The sequence below is a fragment of the Diadema setosum genome, chromosome 19 (assembly GCF_964275005.1).
Source record: "Diadema setosum chromosome 19, eeDiaSeto1, whole genome shotgun sequence".
NCBI lineage: Eukaryota > Metazoa > Echinodermata > Echinoidea > Diadematoida > Diadematidae > Diadema > Diadema setosum.
Genome location: NC_092703.1, coordinates 18,288,061 through 18,305,914, shown reverse-complemented (window position 1 = coordinate 18,305,914; position 17,854 = coordinate 18,288,061).

The window sequence follows — 17,854 nt, the reverse complement described above, 5'->3', positions numbered from 1 at the left end:
GTATAATCCAATAATAGATTCTGTAAGGCAATGGTATCACCACCGCATCGAATTTGCATATTATTCAATACTGTGAGGGAAACATGTTTTAAGAAATCGTAAAGCTTCAGAATTCCTCATAGCGCTTAATTCAAGTCAGTTTTGATGAATGTGTCAATGAATTTCAATACACTTATGTGGCATATAATAGAATTCAACTGAACTTCAATATACTTCAACATCAAAATAGATGAAAAAAATGAAACATAGCGTAGATTAAATCTTTGAAGGCTTCCGTGGCGGTAGAACGTTGGGTGGTAGAAGGCTTAACCATGACTTAATGGTTCACCACGTATTCTTTCTTGGGTATGTATATGGCCCTGGAAAGGGCCTATTCACTCCCGACGTTTCGGCAAACATGTTCTTGCCGTTTCTCTCTTTTCATTCTATGTATTTTTTATTGTTCTGTAGGGCCCACGCGTTTTTTTTTAATGCCTCCGCCACGAAGTGTCGCCGGAGGCATTATGTTTTCGGGTTGTCCGTCCGTCCGTCCGTCCGTCCGTCCTTCCGTCCTTCCGTCCGTCCTTCCGTCCGTCCTTCCGCCCGTAATGTTATTTTGTGGACAGCGTATCTAAAAAACTGTTTGAGGTATCCTAATGAAACTTGGCATGTATATATATGAGTGGGCGAAGTTGTGCCTGTCAACTTTTGGGCGCACATGATCAAGGTCAAAGGTCAAAAGGTCAAGGTCAAATGCTCAAAATTTCACTATTTCCCTTATATCTATGCAATGCCTGGAGGTATTTTCTTGAAACTTGGTGTATACATGAACTACCAAATAAAGAATCCCCAGAGAGAGCTTTGGGTCATGAGGTCAAAGGTCAAGGGTCAAAGGTCAATTGAAAATGTTAAAATGTCACATTTTTCTCAATATCTCACAAATATTTCAAGGTATCTTCATGGAACTTAGTATTTATGCATTTACTGACTAGCAGTGATCATGTAGGGAATTTAGGGGTCATGGGTCAAAGGTCAGGGGGTGAAAGGTCAAGGTCAACTCATCAAAATGTCATTATTTCTCTCTTATCTATACAATGCCTGCAGGATTTTTTTCTTGAAACTTAGTGTATGCATATATTACCCAATACAGACTCTCTAAGAAGTTTCTTGCCTAAAGGTCAAAGGTCAAAATGTCAAGTGAAAACTGCCTGTGCTAAATTTCACTTCTTCTTAAAACTTATAAAAGGGTCAAAAGTTGGGTACAAAAATCCTCAAATCCCCAAATATCTGCACTCTTAGATAGTATAACCATTCATCCAAATAAACCTTGTTCAAGGATAGTGAATACTCAATGCATTTGTGACAAACCTGTCATTTTAATATTTTGCCAGTTATGTGAAGCTGTTATCACACATTGTTAAGACATTGTGCTTATAGACCTATTCGGAGAACCATGCATTATGGCGGAGGCATACCATTCTCCATAGCGACATTTCTAGTTCTTTATGTAATCATATTGGTTCGTGTGAAAATGTCAGCAATTCAGCCATGGATGATTTTCAATATGTTTTTTTTTCCCAATAAATAACAGAGATAATTGAATACAGGAGACTACCATTGTGAGCGATTAAGCTTGAAATGGATGGGCCCTCATAAAAGTCTATCGCTTGGAGGAAATATAGTGATCAGGTGGGTGCGTGCAGTTGCAGGTGTTGGTGCACAATGCAGTTGAATGAAGAAAAAAAAGGATTCAAAAAAAGTAACAATCATTAACCAATAATAATGTTAGGGCCTATCTTAACTTAAGAGTGGGGAACATATAATGATTTTATCAAATAACTTGGCTTTTAAAGAATAAACAGTTAAGCAAGACTTAATGTTGTCTAAAAGATCTTTCCAAATGTCTGGACCAGAATAACTGATAGACGTGTATGTCATTAATAATTTTGGATTCGAAAAATGGAAATTTCTACATTTTCGAGTTATAGGCAACGAATGGACAGAAGTATTAAACCTAAACATGTTAACAGATGATGGAAGTTGATCATGAATATTAAACATAATGACTGTTACTTGAGTAATATTCAAATCAGAAATCTTTAATGCTCACGAAATAAAGAATCCGTATGAGCTAAAAAAAATGCGATCCGGTACAAATACGAATAACTTTCTTTTGTAATTTTAAGATATAATTTATTTTGGCGGAGCCAAAATTTGCCCATACAATATTAAAATTACTTATATACGGGAGAATTAAGGAATTGTATAATGAAAATAAAGTTGAATGAGGGAGAAAAAGTTTCAGCTTGGAAATAATCCCAATGTTTATAGAAATGCACGTTATACCTTGATGCAAATGCTCATTCCAAGTCACAGTTTCATCTATAATGTGGCGAAAAGTCCGTGCGTGTGTGTCCTCTGTGATGTGTGTCTATGTCTGTACGTTTTCCCAATAACTATAGCACCAACATCACCATCACAACAGCGTCATCCTACATCCGCACACACAAACGTTCCTGGTAGCGAGCAGTAAGGCCCGGCCCCACTGGCCGACGGACACAAAGCGTATGCAGAAAGGACACAGCGGACGAGCAAAATTTCGGGGATGGCTTCATCCGCTTTCATCCGCTCCAGAAATTGACAAAATTGGCGAAAATTGGCGATAACAGAACGGAAATAGAACGGACGTGGGTAGTATGTAGCGGGGATGTTAAACGGATGTTCATCGGAAGCCTAGCGGATGAAAGCGGATGGAAGGGGATGACAGCTCCGAAGGGGTTACAGGAGATAATTGCGAAACGGACGCATAGCAGAAAAAGCGGATGCAGAGTGGATGCAGAGCGGATGCAGAGGGGATGCTTTCGAAATGCTTTATATACGAGATGCATACGCTTACATCCTTTCTATTAACGTGCTATTAACGATGTAAAGACGTTCCATGTACCATATCTTTCCTCCCTCTTTCCGTTTTTAGCTGCAGCGGATGTGAGTTGCGAGGATGCCCAGAGGATGCAGAGAGGATGCAGCGGACGTTTAAGGGATGCCGCACGGACATACAACGTTTGTTGCTCGTATGTCGCGGATTTACATCGTACACAGCGGAAAGTTCATCCGTTCTAAAAGTTTTAAGCAGCTTAAAACTTTTTGCGCGGATGAAATCACAGTGGACGGATGCTCGATGGATAGAGCGGATGAAACACGTATGCGATTGGTACACAGCGGATTCGTAGCGTTTTCCAACGGATGGCAAGATTTTTTGTACGTTTTACATCCTCTTTGCATCCGTAAGTGCAGTGGGACCGGGCCTTCAGCAGTCAGTGGGCAAGCAGCTCACGAATCACACAGTTCATTTGGGAGTCTGAGCACAACTCAGATACTAGGTTTTATTACTCATGAAACTTGGTTTTAACAAATATCGAGTTGGGTGGTACAAAACATTACTACATCGAATCATGACGTGAAACACATGGGCAAATGACGTTCGAGCCTGGCGGCACGAGAGCATCGGGTGCTGCTCCGAATGTTTTTATTATAAGGCCAGACCAAAACAGCATCAGCCGAGGTCAAGTTCTCACGACCTACCGTTATATTTACCAAGCGGAATTAATATACTCATAAAAGGGGGACAGACTTAACGGATTATAAACAGACTAGATTGACAGGGGAGGGAGGAAAGTTGGGCAGTGAGGAAACTCGGGATACTTGCGTTCACCGGGCCGCTGCCCATGTCTATTACCGAGCCGATGCTCAGTAACCGTCTGTGCTATCCTCTGTTCCCCACCGACTCCAACCCGCCGCCCGGGTAAGCCGATGTACAAATAACTCGTAGCTTACGAACCAAAGTTGCTTTTTGCTCTATGTTGGGACTTGCAGCACCCAATGCCTCTACCTGACCAGGCCCGTACCTTGCTTCGAACTTGTCTGCTCTCTGAGATCCTCGTCGGATTCTTTCTGATTTCCAGACCAAAACCCGGGCATATTTATACCCTTCCCGACCACTCAAATGGAAGGGCAGATAAAAAAAAAAAACTATTACATTATGTTTGGTCATTACTTCTTAATCAAAAACTACTCTGGTTTCTCCCATTTTAGACAAAGCAAACCATACAAGCGATGACCAAAATATCTCCGCTCAATCCCTTTGTTTAGATTCCGCGTCTGATCTTACCGGCTTATCTGTAATACCACACTCGCCAGTACCTTCTTTCCGGGGTTTCATATACAACATAAATTAATTAACTCCTTATACCACGGAATAAATCGCTAAATGCCTTGGGCGTACCTTCTGCACATTCTACCACAGTGAGTGACTTAATGCAGTTTTGGGCAAGGACCCCCTGTTTGGGGAGGTTCCTTTAAACATATAACAAAATTAACACTCCCATTACCTAGACTCTTTTCTGTGGCATTACTAAAGTGTGCTAAGGCTGAATCAAAGTTTCAGACAGGTCTCCATTACTTTAGGTAGAGTCTTCGAAAACATAAGGAGATTCACTCTACCAATAACTGAATCTCTTAAATATACCTACTTTATGCGTACAACTGAAACATCGGCAGTGAATGACTTAGCGTAAGCTTCCCACAGGGATCTATTGTTTTTTGGCCTCATAATGAAATATAAAAAGATAATTAACTCTTTAAACCTCTACCTCTTACGCTGTAAATAGCTCTGAGAGTGAATGGCTTGAGCCGAGCGACAGGAAGCCTTCTCTTTTCTGGCCGCAGAGGGCCTGTCCTGGGTGCATTTTTGTTACACTAATAATATTCCCAAGAACTTCGAATTTATTTTCTTTTGTGCTGGTATATCATCAATCTTCTCATTTATCGGCGTATCTGTATTATGAGAATAAAGTTTAGAATACATGAAATGAGTTCTTTTCATATTCACAGAAAGTTTATTAGACTTAAACCAATTTGATCATTAGTAGGCCTACTTCACCAATGTCCATATTTGAATTATTTGAAATCTTAAGATCTTTATGAGAATAAAATATAATTATAAGTGTCATCAGCGAATAAACAAAGGAAAGAAGGGAAAATGTATTAATGTTATTATTGACATAAAGTAGGAGTAATAGCGGGCTTAAGATTGAGCCTTGAGGAACATCGCATTTGATTAGAAGAGGATCGGAATCAAACCCATTAAATGTTACATATTGTGTTCTATTGGTTTAATGACCTTTAAAAATGCTTGACCCCGAATACCATATTGACTGAGTTTGGAAAGTAAAATAACGTGGTCAAGAGTGTCGAATATGCCTTATGCACATCACAGAATATACCTACAACATGTTTTCTATTAGCAAGAGCTCTCGTGATTTGATCATAAATTTGCATCAATGCTAGATCAGTAGAATATTAATATCTTCTTAAAGCCATATTGATTTGAAGTAAGTATATCATATTTAGATATAAATTTATGTAATATATTATGAAGGTTTTTTTTTCTAAAATGTTGAATATACTAGGCAATAAAGGAATGGGACGATAATTATTAATTTCAGTTTTTAGTTTCAATTAGTAAGTTTTATTTCTCCACTTATATAAAACAAAGTATATATGACAATATCAAGCATAGTCACAAATCATGGGCATAATATAAACAGGAGTTCTCAGTACATAATCATGGAAATAATATAGTACTATCTTCAGATGTATTCAGATGGAAGAGACCGTTTGTCAATAAGGAAATCGCTTGACTTGGACAACGGCCTCTAAGCATTACGGCTTGGAACAATTCCACTTTTTTTTTTAACTGAAGGAACAGAACACATACACAATAGTCATATGGAATAAATAACGTAAATCTTTTGGTATTTTTAATGTCATTTGACCGAAAAGGACAGCACAATGTGGAATAATGCAAAAGAAAAAACAAACAAACAAAAACAAAACAAAAACAAAAACAAAAACAAAAACAAAAACAAAAACAAAACAAAACAAAACCGAGAATAAAGGACAAGAATAGGGTGGTTCCCGAATAGGAAAAGTGCAAGGAAAGGGAAAGTAAAGGGAAGAAAAGTGATAGTACTGGGCCCCGTTTCATAAAAGATGTTAGGATGTCAACTCTTGCTGGAATGACAATTTCCCGTAGCAACAGCCAATCAGGAAGCTGCATTCTTGTCATTACCATGACAATTGACATTCCAGCAAGAGTTGTTATCATATCAACTTTTTATGAAACGGGGCCCTGGAGTTGCGAGCTAATAAGGGCGTATTTCTAATTTGAGTGATACATTGCGAGAAGAACTTTATTATAGGAGGATTTAAAACGTCAGTGAGTTCCATATATCTGGACCGTGATGCCTTATGGACTTTTGAGCTATGATAAATTTGGGATTTTCCAAATGATAATCTGTTGCATGACGGGTAGGATATGAATGGATACTAAAATTTGAACATTTCAGGGAGCTGAAGTTAGTATACTTATACATAAATACTGGTGTTTGCCATGTATGTATATCGGAAATTTGAAGTGTCTTTAAATCATGAAACAAATTTTTAGTGTATGCTCAATAGTGAGAATCAATAATAAGTCTCACGGCACATTTTTGTAATGATAATATAGACTTTGTTTTGTTTATACCACAATTTCCCCACACAATATTACAGTATTAGGTGAGATGGGGTAATAATGAGAGAATTATGAAGAATATGCTTTGTTTGTTTGGTGAGATATTCTCTTACTGTCTAGATTACTTTCTAGATACTATCCGTTGTGTGTTTTAACAAGTCAATTAGTATTGAAATAAGTGAATATAAAAGAGTCCGAGTTAATAAATAAAGGATCTGTAAGTAACTCAGTGAGATATAATAATAATAATAATAATAATTAGCATTTTTACCGCGCTTTATACATGGTTTCTAAGCGCCTTACACAATCATATCATAATCATATCGAAACATAATCTTACATATCATTCAACATAACTACAAACTCTACAATAATTTACATTACTTGATATACTCTGGCAATAATCAACATACTGAAATTAGCATACTTAATACACACTAAAATAGAAAAAAAAAAGGTAACATACAGAAACATTAGATCATTGGAAATTCAAATTATATTGACTTCATTAAATGTGTCTTCAGGAGGGTCTTAAACGGCTTTGTAGGTAAGGGTGAGTATTTTGAATTGTTTTCTTTGAACCATGGGGAGCCAGTGAAGGGAGCGAAGGATGGGAGTGATGTGGTCGGATTTCTTAGTGCGAGAGACGAGACGAGCTGCTGTGTTCTGGATTCTTTGCAGGGGGGCAATATGGGCATAGGGAAGGTTGACATACGAAATCTTTGTTGTTGGAATTTGGAGGTCTATAAATAATGCCTATCACATTGTTTTTATTATCAGGAACAATAATCTCAGTGAAAAGCAAATCAACAATAACATCAATTTTGCTATGCTCTTTAAATATGAACAGTGCATTCAAAACAGTTAACAGTAAACATAAAAGAAACTTCACCACCAGGGAAAGCTGTTCGTAAAGTTACGAACGACTTACGAGCGACTGGTGATCAGTTCTGATGTGCTATACTTATCAGAATTTCCATAATTCAGCACAAGAACTGATCACCAGTCGCTCGTAAGTCGTTCGTAACTTTACAAACAGCTTTATAAAACAGGGCCCAGATTGATCAGGTCTATTATTCACAAAAATTGTTGATACCTATCAAGCGCGAAAGATTGTTCGGGACATGATGATAACCACGTTTCAGTGAGTCTATCACTGAAAATAAAGGGTTGTTTGGATTATCTAACAATAACTGTAATTATTCAAAATGCTTATTTATACTTCTTATATTCAAATGTATCAAGTCACTATCAACGATCGAAAATGTGTCTTTAATAAAACCCTTGCTAATATATTTGAGTTGATTCATAGTGATATAATTAGGGCCTACACAATGGAGCTTGAGTTTAATCGTTAAAATAATACTGCATTTCTTCCGTTGCTGAATTAATGTTGTCAGCAACTAACTCATCATAAAAATTGCACGTGTATCAAAAACTTCTTTATCTAGGGATCAAATTCTGGTGTAGTAGGTCGAAATAAATTGGAGAACTCAACGTCTAACATGGAGGGAAAAAGCACATATGGAGGGAAAAAGCACACATGTCATTCATTCTGGATTGAGGCATTTCTGCTTAGATATTTTCCGCGATCAGACAGGCAAGTTAGAGATTCAGTGTATTCAAAGTATAAAACGCCAAAGGCTAAAAATGTATTCCTTATTTAACGTACAGTAGAAGCGCTTGAGAAAAAGAAGAAAAAGAGAAGAAATAGTAGGTCACGACTTGTTTGCCCCGTTCTCCGAAGAACTGGACAGATTCTAACTTACGTAATTTCTAAGCAAGATTGTTCAAAAAAAAAATCAAGTTGTTTACGTATCCTGTAAACATAATCATAAATATATTAGAATGGACAGGTTTATCCTACAGGTGTTGCGAATTATGTGTTACATAAGACAGCATATAGGCCTAATACTGCCTAATTCACCAAACGATCCTAACAGAAGCCAATTAGCACGGACAGTAAAATTTCAGATACCCCTGCCAAACGTTTATATCGGGTCACTGTCAAGAAATACGAACATAGGTGTCAAATAAACATCATTTGTGATAGGTTGTCACAATGAACAAACACTTGTATATTCATTTAAATATTCCTTTGTATACGAAAACAGATATAGATATGTATACGAGAACAGATATAGATATATACACGAAGTAATTTTGATCACTTTGTTTGATAGATATACTTTATTTTCTGCAAATCAATATATACATAAATTACATAATCATGAACATGGGAAACATACAAAGTATATTTCAAACAGAGTCGTTTCACTTGCATAAACAACGATATAAAAGGAAATTAATGATATAATATTACAGAATGCATGTCTATGCAGCAGGGATTACAATAACAATATTATATTTAAGAAGCGATAATGCAGAGGGCCGCCATTGTAAGCATTGCTTGAGAAGATGGCCGGCCCGAGGAAAAGGTAGGGACGAATTAAATTCGTAACAATACAAATTCTGCTGCGAAGATAGCAGGGGAAAATAAACTCTGATGTGTGATGGTGGTGAATGTGCGTGCAAGTGCTTGAAAGGGCACAGGGGCAGATAGGCTAGAATTTAGAATAATAAAATTGGTTTGCTGGAAGAGGGAACGACATACGATGTTGCTATCGGGAGACCAACATGAGTCATATAAATTATTCGTGCTTAATTCGTATTTGAAGTATACTGTAGTAAAATATGCTTCTTTAAGTTTGCTTTGAATGAAAACAAGGAGGCACACTGTTTCAACTCCTCAGGAAGAGTGTTCCATGTATCCGGACCGTGATGTCTAATCGACTTTTGAGCAAGTAAAAGCTTTGGATTACTTAAATGAAAACCATGGGAACGACGGGTAGGGTATGGGTGAATATGGTCATTGGTTACTAGGGCATTATGGAAAAATGGTAATAAATTTCGAATGTGTTTATACATAAACATGGCAGTTTGGTATAAATGTATATCATGGGCCTTTAAAGTTTTTAGGCGATAAAATATGGGATAAGTGTGAACCAAAAAAAATTGAATGTGTGCATATACGAAGAGCCTTTTTCTGGAGAAGAAAAATTGTGTTCAATTTGGTTTTGCTACAATTGCCCCATACAATATTGCAGTACTATGGTAGAAATAAGGTGTTGTATAACATCATTAAAGTTTGATCATTAATTAAGTATGTTATTCTCCTTAAAACACCAGTTGCTTTAAATATTGCTGTTATAATATTCTGGACATGAGTATTCCAAGTTAGATTGCTATCTAGGGTCATTATTAGGAACTTGGTTGAATGTTTCTCAGCAATGTTTATATCATCAATAGAAATACTTTGAGGAAGGTGGGTTGGGATTGAAGCGTATGAAAATGTATAAAACATGTTTTATCAATATTCAGTGAAAGCTTATAACTTCTAAACCATTTCGAAATGTTACTTAATTCCATATTTAATGTATCAACCAGTGTTACAATATCCTTGTGGGAATAAAAAAAAAAACGTTGGTGTCGTCTGCAAATAAGATGAAGTTTAAACGAGGAGAGGAATTGATAATATCATTAATATAAATCCAAAAAAAAGTAGGGGCCCGAGGATAGATCCCTGAGGGACACCACATGACACGTTCAAATATGATGAGCAAAGAGTGACTGGATTTAAATGCAACATATTGTTTTCGATGACTTAGATAACTTCTAAACCACGACAAAGTAATCCCTCTCACGCCATAATTATGTAATTTTTCAAGTAAAATGTCATGATCAATAGTGTCGAATGCTTTACTAAGATCCATAAAGACTCCTATTACTTTGTATGTGCTCCTTTTTAATAAGCGCATCAAAAATATTATCAACAGATTTGATTATAGCATAATCGGTAGAAAACCCTTTCCTAAAACCAAACTGATTCACATTTAATATTTAATTTTCAATCATGAACGAGGAGAGACGCTTATAAACTACTTTTTCTAAAATTTTCGATATTGCAGGTAACAATTAGATTGGTCTATAATTTTTCACCATTGATGGATCTTCTCTTTTATAAAGGGGGATAACTTTGGCGATTTTGAAAGAGTCTGGAAACTTACCGTTAAGTAGGGATAGATTGAATGTAATTAGTATTACGAGTATGGGTGAGAGGGGCTGCTGAGGGGTAAATTATTTTTTTCAAAAAATTCACCCTTAAGTTATCAGGCCCACAGGATTTACTACCTTTCAGAGATCGAACAATATCAATAATTTCCGATTCATTAATTGGAGTAAAAAACAAAAGAATTTTGATTACTTTCAGGTAAGTAATCTTTATGATTTTTGATATCATTTATGGGAATAGATGCTGCTAAAGAAGGACTAACATTAACAAAGAAATTGTTAAAGATATTTGCAATTTGGTCAGGATTGGTAATAACATTATCATTATGAGTAATGCTATCTTTTTGAGTATTTCATTAACAATTCGCCAAAGAGCACTTTTATCATCCTTATTAGATTCGAGTTTATTTGAAATATTATGATTTACGTGAAACTCGAATCAAGGTAGTTATTTTGTTTCTATATGTTTTATACCTTTTCACGTTTTCAGGAGTAGGTTTCCTCAGAGATATTTTATAAAGACACTTCGAGCAGTACAGTAACAATAAAGGCGAGGCCTGGTCAGAAAGACAAATTAGAGATTTAGGTGGATTCAAAGCATAAGTCGGCAAGGAATAATTGTATTCCTTATACCCCCGTCACACTAATTCGGAATCAGCACGAATCAAGCAGAACCAGCTGGAATTAAGGATTTTCAAAATTCGCGTCACATTCGGGAGAAAAATTCAAATTCTAACAGCTTGGTAGGGAATGTTGTTCGAATACTTGGAATGCACTTCGAACCCTTCTTGAATCATTCTTGCACATTCCGAATGAATTAGCTCTCGAATACTGCTCGAATGTACTTGGAACGCTGTAGGAATATTCAGAATGCTGTTAGAATGCGGTCAGAATTTTTAGAAAGCACTTCGAATGCCGCACGACCACGGTTCGATTACTGCCCGAAGTCTGATGGTCGGAATGCAGTACAAACTCATTTCGAATGCGGTCAGAACGTTCCCGGAATGGCTACCAAATATACTTTGAATGTTCACGAATTCAAACAGAATGCAGCCCGAAAAATTAGAATGCACTTAGAATATACTTAGAATGCAACACGAATGCCCCGTGTGTGTCAAGAATGCCGCAAGAATGGTAAGCAAATAATCAACGTTGGTGAAGTAGTCTAGCAGCCAGAAAGGGTCCCCGTGCACCCCCCCCCCCAAAAAAAAACAAAATTCTACGATATGTTCGAAGATCGTCAGAACCTGTATTTTCCGAATCCGGTTGTCGCCAGCGGAAAAAAAGGTTGCGCGCGCGTCTTATTTGCATATTTCTAAGATGGCCGCCGCCCGTTGCTAGGAGACGGATTATTTTTGAATAACTTTATTTAGGAATAACAAATTACCATAAAAATGGTATCATTTTGAAGAGAATTAAATTTCCTACAAGCTGATACCCCATTTGATGGGATAAATAGTTGTTGTCATGAAATATTAAGGAAGGAATTATGTTTTTTAGTATTTTTCTAAAAAGATACGGAATTTGGTTATAATGTTCTTTTCCATACATCTAATATGCATTTACAAATAACAATTGAAATTTCCTAAAATTATCCCCCAAACATAGCTATTATCATGTGAAAACGGCTTTCCAATACACCAATTCCTTTAAAAGTTACACGACAGTACTGGTTTAGGTGGGGATTCATGTTTTGAACATTCCTAAGTGAGATAATGAAAAGCCTCTTATGAAATATGAAAGAGCATGTAATTTTAAGAAAGATTCAACGTTTATTTGATGAAAATTGGTTTTCAAATGGCTGATATATCCAAACAACTGCTAATAATAAAAGGCGACATGCCACAACTTTATTAGGATCTCTTTGTTTTACCTTGTTTTTGGATATCTCAGCCATTTCAAAACCGATTTTCATCGAATAAACTTTTGATACCCCTTAGAACTGCATGCTCTTTGACATCTCATAGAGTGGTTTTTGAATATCTCACAAAACGCTAAAAGCTAAATCCTCACCTCTACCAGAACTGTACACACCCTTTAAAGGGGATAAGGTTCAATAGGTTTTACAGCAATATTTAAGGGTTATAATGTCTCCGCGCGCAATTGCGTAGGTTCTGTATGTGGGGTTTGTTGTTGATCACTGCTATCTATTGATCAAATCTCATCGAAATCGGCGAAGAAAGAAAGAAAAATTACACTTTCTATTCCTTGATGAAATAAAAATGCTTTTTTTTTTCTATTCTGTGTTACCAAACTCAATCCATTCAGCTTCCCATATGAACAGTTTCTTGTCTTTTTGGATTCCCTCCAAAATCACAACTTATCTGATATCAAAAAGTTAAAGAAAAAAATTTGACGTGACAGTTTCCTCTTATTGGAAGATTAAAGTGAAAAAAAAAGAAGAATCTTATGCTAAAAGCCCTAAGAAATAAAGAACTTGTTAAATGGCCTTTCAGAGTTTAAAATGAAACATGGCTATCTTATTTTTTCAAAACAAAATGAAGGGAAGTACCTGTGTAGTTCATGTCGGCCCATACTGGGTTACTATTCTTCAGAAATGGACCCCGTGTAACCCCCCCCCCCCCCCCAAAAAAAAAAAAAAAAATCTACGATGTGTTCGAAGATCGTCAGAACCTGTATTTTGCGAATCTGCTTGTCGCCAGCGGAAAAAAGGGTTGCGCGTGCGTCTAATTTGCATACTTCTAAGATGGCCGCCGCCCGTTGCTAGGATACGGATTATTTTTGAATAACTTTAGTTAAGAATATCAAATTACCATAAAAATGGTATGATATTAAAGAGAATTAGATTTCCTACAAGTTAATACCCCGTTTTATGTAATAAATAGTTGTTGTTATGAAATACTAAGGAAGGAAGGAATTTTTTTTTTACATTTTTCCCAAGAAATACAGATTTCAGTAATGTTTTTTCCATACATTTAATTTCTGTTTACAAATAACATCGGAATTTTCCTTAAGTTAAACCCCATAAATAAGTATTATTCTGTGAAAGCGGCTATTCAATACACCAATTCCTTTAAAAGTTACACGACATTAAAGGGAAAAGGTTCAATACGGTTATACAGAAATTTAAGGGTAATGTCGACGGCCGCACTTGCGTAACGCGTGTAATACTATAATAATCATTGCAAGTATGAGACCCTATCACTTCTTACATCCAAATTATTGATTACATACATGTATCGTTAAATCTTGTGGAATATGAAAGCAAATTAAATTTTTTATTCGCTATCACCTTTGATCTACTCAGCTTCACTTTTAGTTTACGTCTTTTTTCATCAAATAGAATGAAGGCCTTACGAGAGGTGTAATTTCATGACGGCCGAAACGGGCTTACCTGGATAGGGGTTTCCAACATATCGATATTAATCAAACTTCTCTTCATCAACTCTCATTCTTCTGATCATCTTCACACACATACTCACACCTCCAGTATCGCACACAGGCATTCATGCAGGGGAAATGAGCTCAGTCGTGAATTTCGTGAATTTATTCAATACGCCATTAATGCATTCATGGAACATCAAACTCGAATGCTGTATTTAGATGTCGAAATAAGAGTTACATGTATACCGCACAAGCGAAATATTTCTCACCATGCTCTAGCATGAAATCAATTAATTTTTTTAAGATAAGATCGCACATACGTGTTCTCATTCTTTGGTGGTTCGCCTGATGGTTTTTAAACATATTGCTCATACGTTTATTATTGCCAAGAAACTAATAGATAGATTACAAATACCAAGGAATGGCATTGATAAAAACGAATAGTTGCAAGTCAAATCCAGTCGCTTTCAAATTCTGTGAGTTTTTTTTTTTTTTATAAAAAATGATTTCATGCACTTAACTTTATTACATGGGTTGATTTAAATGCAATACAACGTAAACTTGGTTCTTAAATCCGTTAGGAGTGACTAATAATCAATATTATACAAAAATGAGAGAGAGAGAAAAAAATGTTATGGTTAAGTAGACCTTAATGCATGGATCTATAAAACATGAGGGAAATGTCTGAGGGAACATTAACCATGCATGCGTGTATGTATGTATGTGTGCATGTATATACTATAACTATGTATATATAATATATCTATATGTATATCTAGATATATATATATATATATATATATATATGGGCGGATGTTTTTTTGTTTTTTTTTTTTTTTGGTCTTGTTTCAAAAACATGCGCTTTCCTCGCCAGGATAAAGCGTTTTAATGCCATTTTAGGTTTTAATCTCATATGGGCCATGACGCGAGAAAAGGGCCCTTAGAGCCGCTGCGCGCAAACGCCACAAAACGGCGCGGAAGTTTGACAAAGCAATACGCGCAAAAAGAGATCAACAAGCTAACCGTGTGCACATGCATAGACGCATCAAAAAGTGACAGGATTTAGACAAAACATGTTTTTTTCATTGTCGTAATTGGGGCATTTAGGACTGGAATTTTAGAAAAAGGTCTACATATCTAAATTCCTCAGAGTTCCTTCTACAATGTGGAGGTGAAAAATCATTTTCCGTATTTAATACCCTAAGGGCCCTTTTCTCGCGTCACGGCCCATATATATCACGTTTATATTTATGCAGGTTTGTATACTTTTGTGTTGTGTGTGTTTGTGTTCAAGGATGTATGTGTATGACTAATGTGTTAAACATTAGACATATTCAGAGTGTAAATGTTTAACCACAACGAATACAATATTTTCATGTTTTCCACAGAAATTAGTTGCTAAAATGATTTGAAGTGTATCTGCTATAGGCGCATCTGACGTGCAATCCACTTTTAGAGCGCATGTAAGTTCCGCTGGAATAACAACTCATGCATGAATTAAATACACCATCCAATGTTTTCAGATATCCATGCCCTACTCGTCCGCCGGTCCTTTTTAGATACAGTAACTATAAATGTGCATTATCGATACCCAAAAGATTATTGACATTGCACGTTAAACACTTTCACTAGGTTGTCATTGTCGCAAGTCTCGATACGCTAATACATGTATACTATCTACCACAAATCGATTCTTAGTCTACGAGTCTTATCATGGCTTATCACATCTTGAGGTCTATGGTGGTAATCGTGTTGATCGTAGAAGAATTATTGGACTGTTCGAAAAATTACTACGATCAACACAATGTCTTTGACTGACATCAAGATTTGATTATCTGATGATCAGCACGATTAGTCCCCGAGTAAGACCACGATTTCGGGCGAATCGAGAAAGTGGACCCAGCTTAGTGAATTCCACGAGAGTGGTAACGTACCATAAGGATAATCAACACGACAGTTTCAATACCGTACATATCAATATTTACATATCTTCAAAGATTACTTCACCTATGTAATCTAGATTCTTTTGTATGCTTCCGCCAAGAAGTGGTGCCGGAGGCATTATGTTTTCGGGTTGTCCGTCCTTCCGTCCGTCCTTCTCTCCGTCCGTAATGAATTTTGCGGACAGCGTAACAAAAAAACAAAAAAAAAAAAAAAACCCTGAAATTTGGCATGTATGTGTATTGGGGGTGAAATTCTGCCTATCAACTTTTGGGTGCACATGCTCAAGGTCAAAAGTCAAAAGGTCGAGGTCAAATGCTTAAAATTTCACTATTTCCCTCATATCTCTGCAATGCCTAAAGATATTTTCTTGAAACTTAGTGTATACAGGTATTACTCAATTAAAATTCACTGGTAAAAATTTGGGGTGATAATGTTAAGGTCAATGTGAAAAGGTCAAGTGAAAATGTTAAAATTTTACTTTTTTTCTCTGTATCTTGGATATTGTTCAAGGTATCTTCATGGAACATAGTATATATTATGCATGTACTGACTGGAAGTGATTATCTAGGGAATTTGGGGTTCATGGGGTCAAAGGTCAAGGGCAACACTTCAAAATTTTACTATTTCCCTCATATTTATGCAATGCCAGCAGGACTTTTTTTTAAACTTGGTGTATGCATGTATAACCCAAAATAGAGATTCTCTGGCAATTTCTTTTTTTTTTTTTTTTTGCCAAAAAGGTCAAAGATCAAAGATCAAGAGTGTCACAAATGTACACACAAGTAGTTATGTACATGTATCAAGGCTGTATGCATGGTTGTTTTAATGTGTATGTACACAGGGTGACCAGATTAATGGAGAACATTCTATATGAGTACACACAGGCTGACCAGATCAGTGGAGAATTTTCTACGTGGTATATAATGTAGCTACAGTACATGTGTACATCTGACAGGAAATACATTATAGCTCACTCAATCTAGAATGATTTAACCCATTCCAGAAAATTCTAGGAAGTGCTGGCTGAGTGAGGCACTGCCCTTGTAACCCAATGTGATTGGTAGTTAATTTTGGCAATGATGTTATGCACATATTAGGCAGTGAGTCATCCAGGATTCCTGGAATTTGGACTTGCTAGTATGTTCAGTTATGTGGCCCCAGGTTGGAGAAAATTACAGAATGTACTAGAAAGGGGTAAATGGATAGTATATAAGCAGGAGAAATTCTGAGGTAGGCAGAGTACCCAACACCTCTGCTCTGAGAGTTACGTCACTTCTGGCTCTTAAGCGACATTGTTATAGTCAGTCCTGTGTTACCTGCTGACCTGCTATACAAACTGTGTTTGTGGAGATAAGGCCTGGGAGACATTTTGCCTGCAGAGAATTAATTTGCCTACGTTGGAGATAGACTCCATAGTTTAGTGTCAACGGACATTATTACGGCAAAGCTGTGACTGGCTGGATTCCTTGCTGGACATTATAAAGTGAATCATCATTCAACGCATCAACTGGACGTGGTCGTCACAACGTTTGGATTCGGCGAGTTTCGCCGTGAACAGCTATCGTGGATTTTACCCCGGATTAATAACATGGATTAACGCAACCTGTGCCTCTGGAGTTACGTCGGAGGAATCATTCATCGGCACGTCAAGGATTATTCATTTGTGCACCGAACATCGCATTTGGACCTTTTCAATTAAAGGATTGCCTGATTTCAGATACGTGTAAGTGAATCCACTACTGATTTATGATTGTTTTATTGATCATTATTGTACTGATGTGAAAACCGATTACGAGTCTGTACCCACAATATCACTGTTAATAAACCGCCTGAACATTAGTTGATTATTTCTTTTGTGCGATCATTCTCAGAGTGATTTTGGTCGTAACAAGAGAAAGTGCTGAACTTGCTTCTTCCTCCATGTCTCGGAAGTTGCTCATG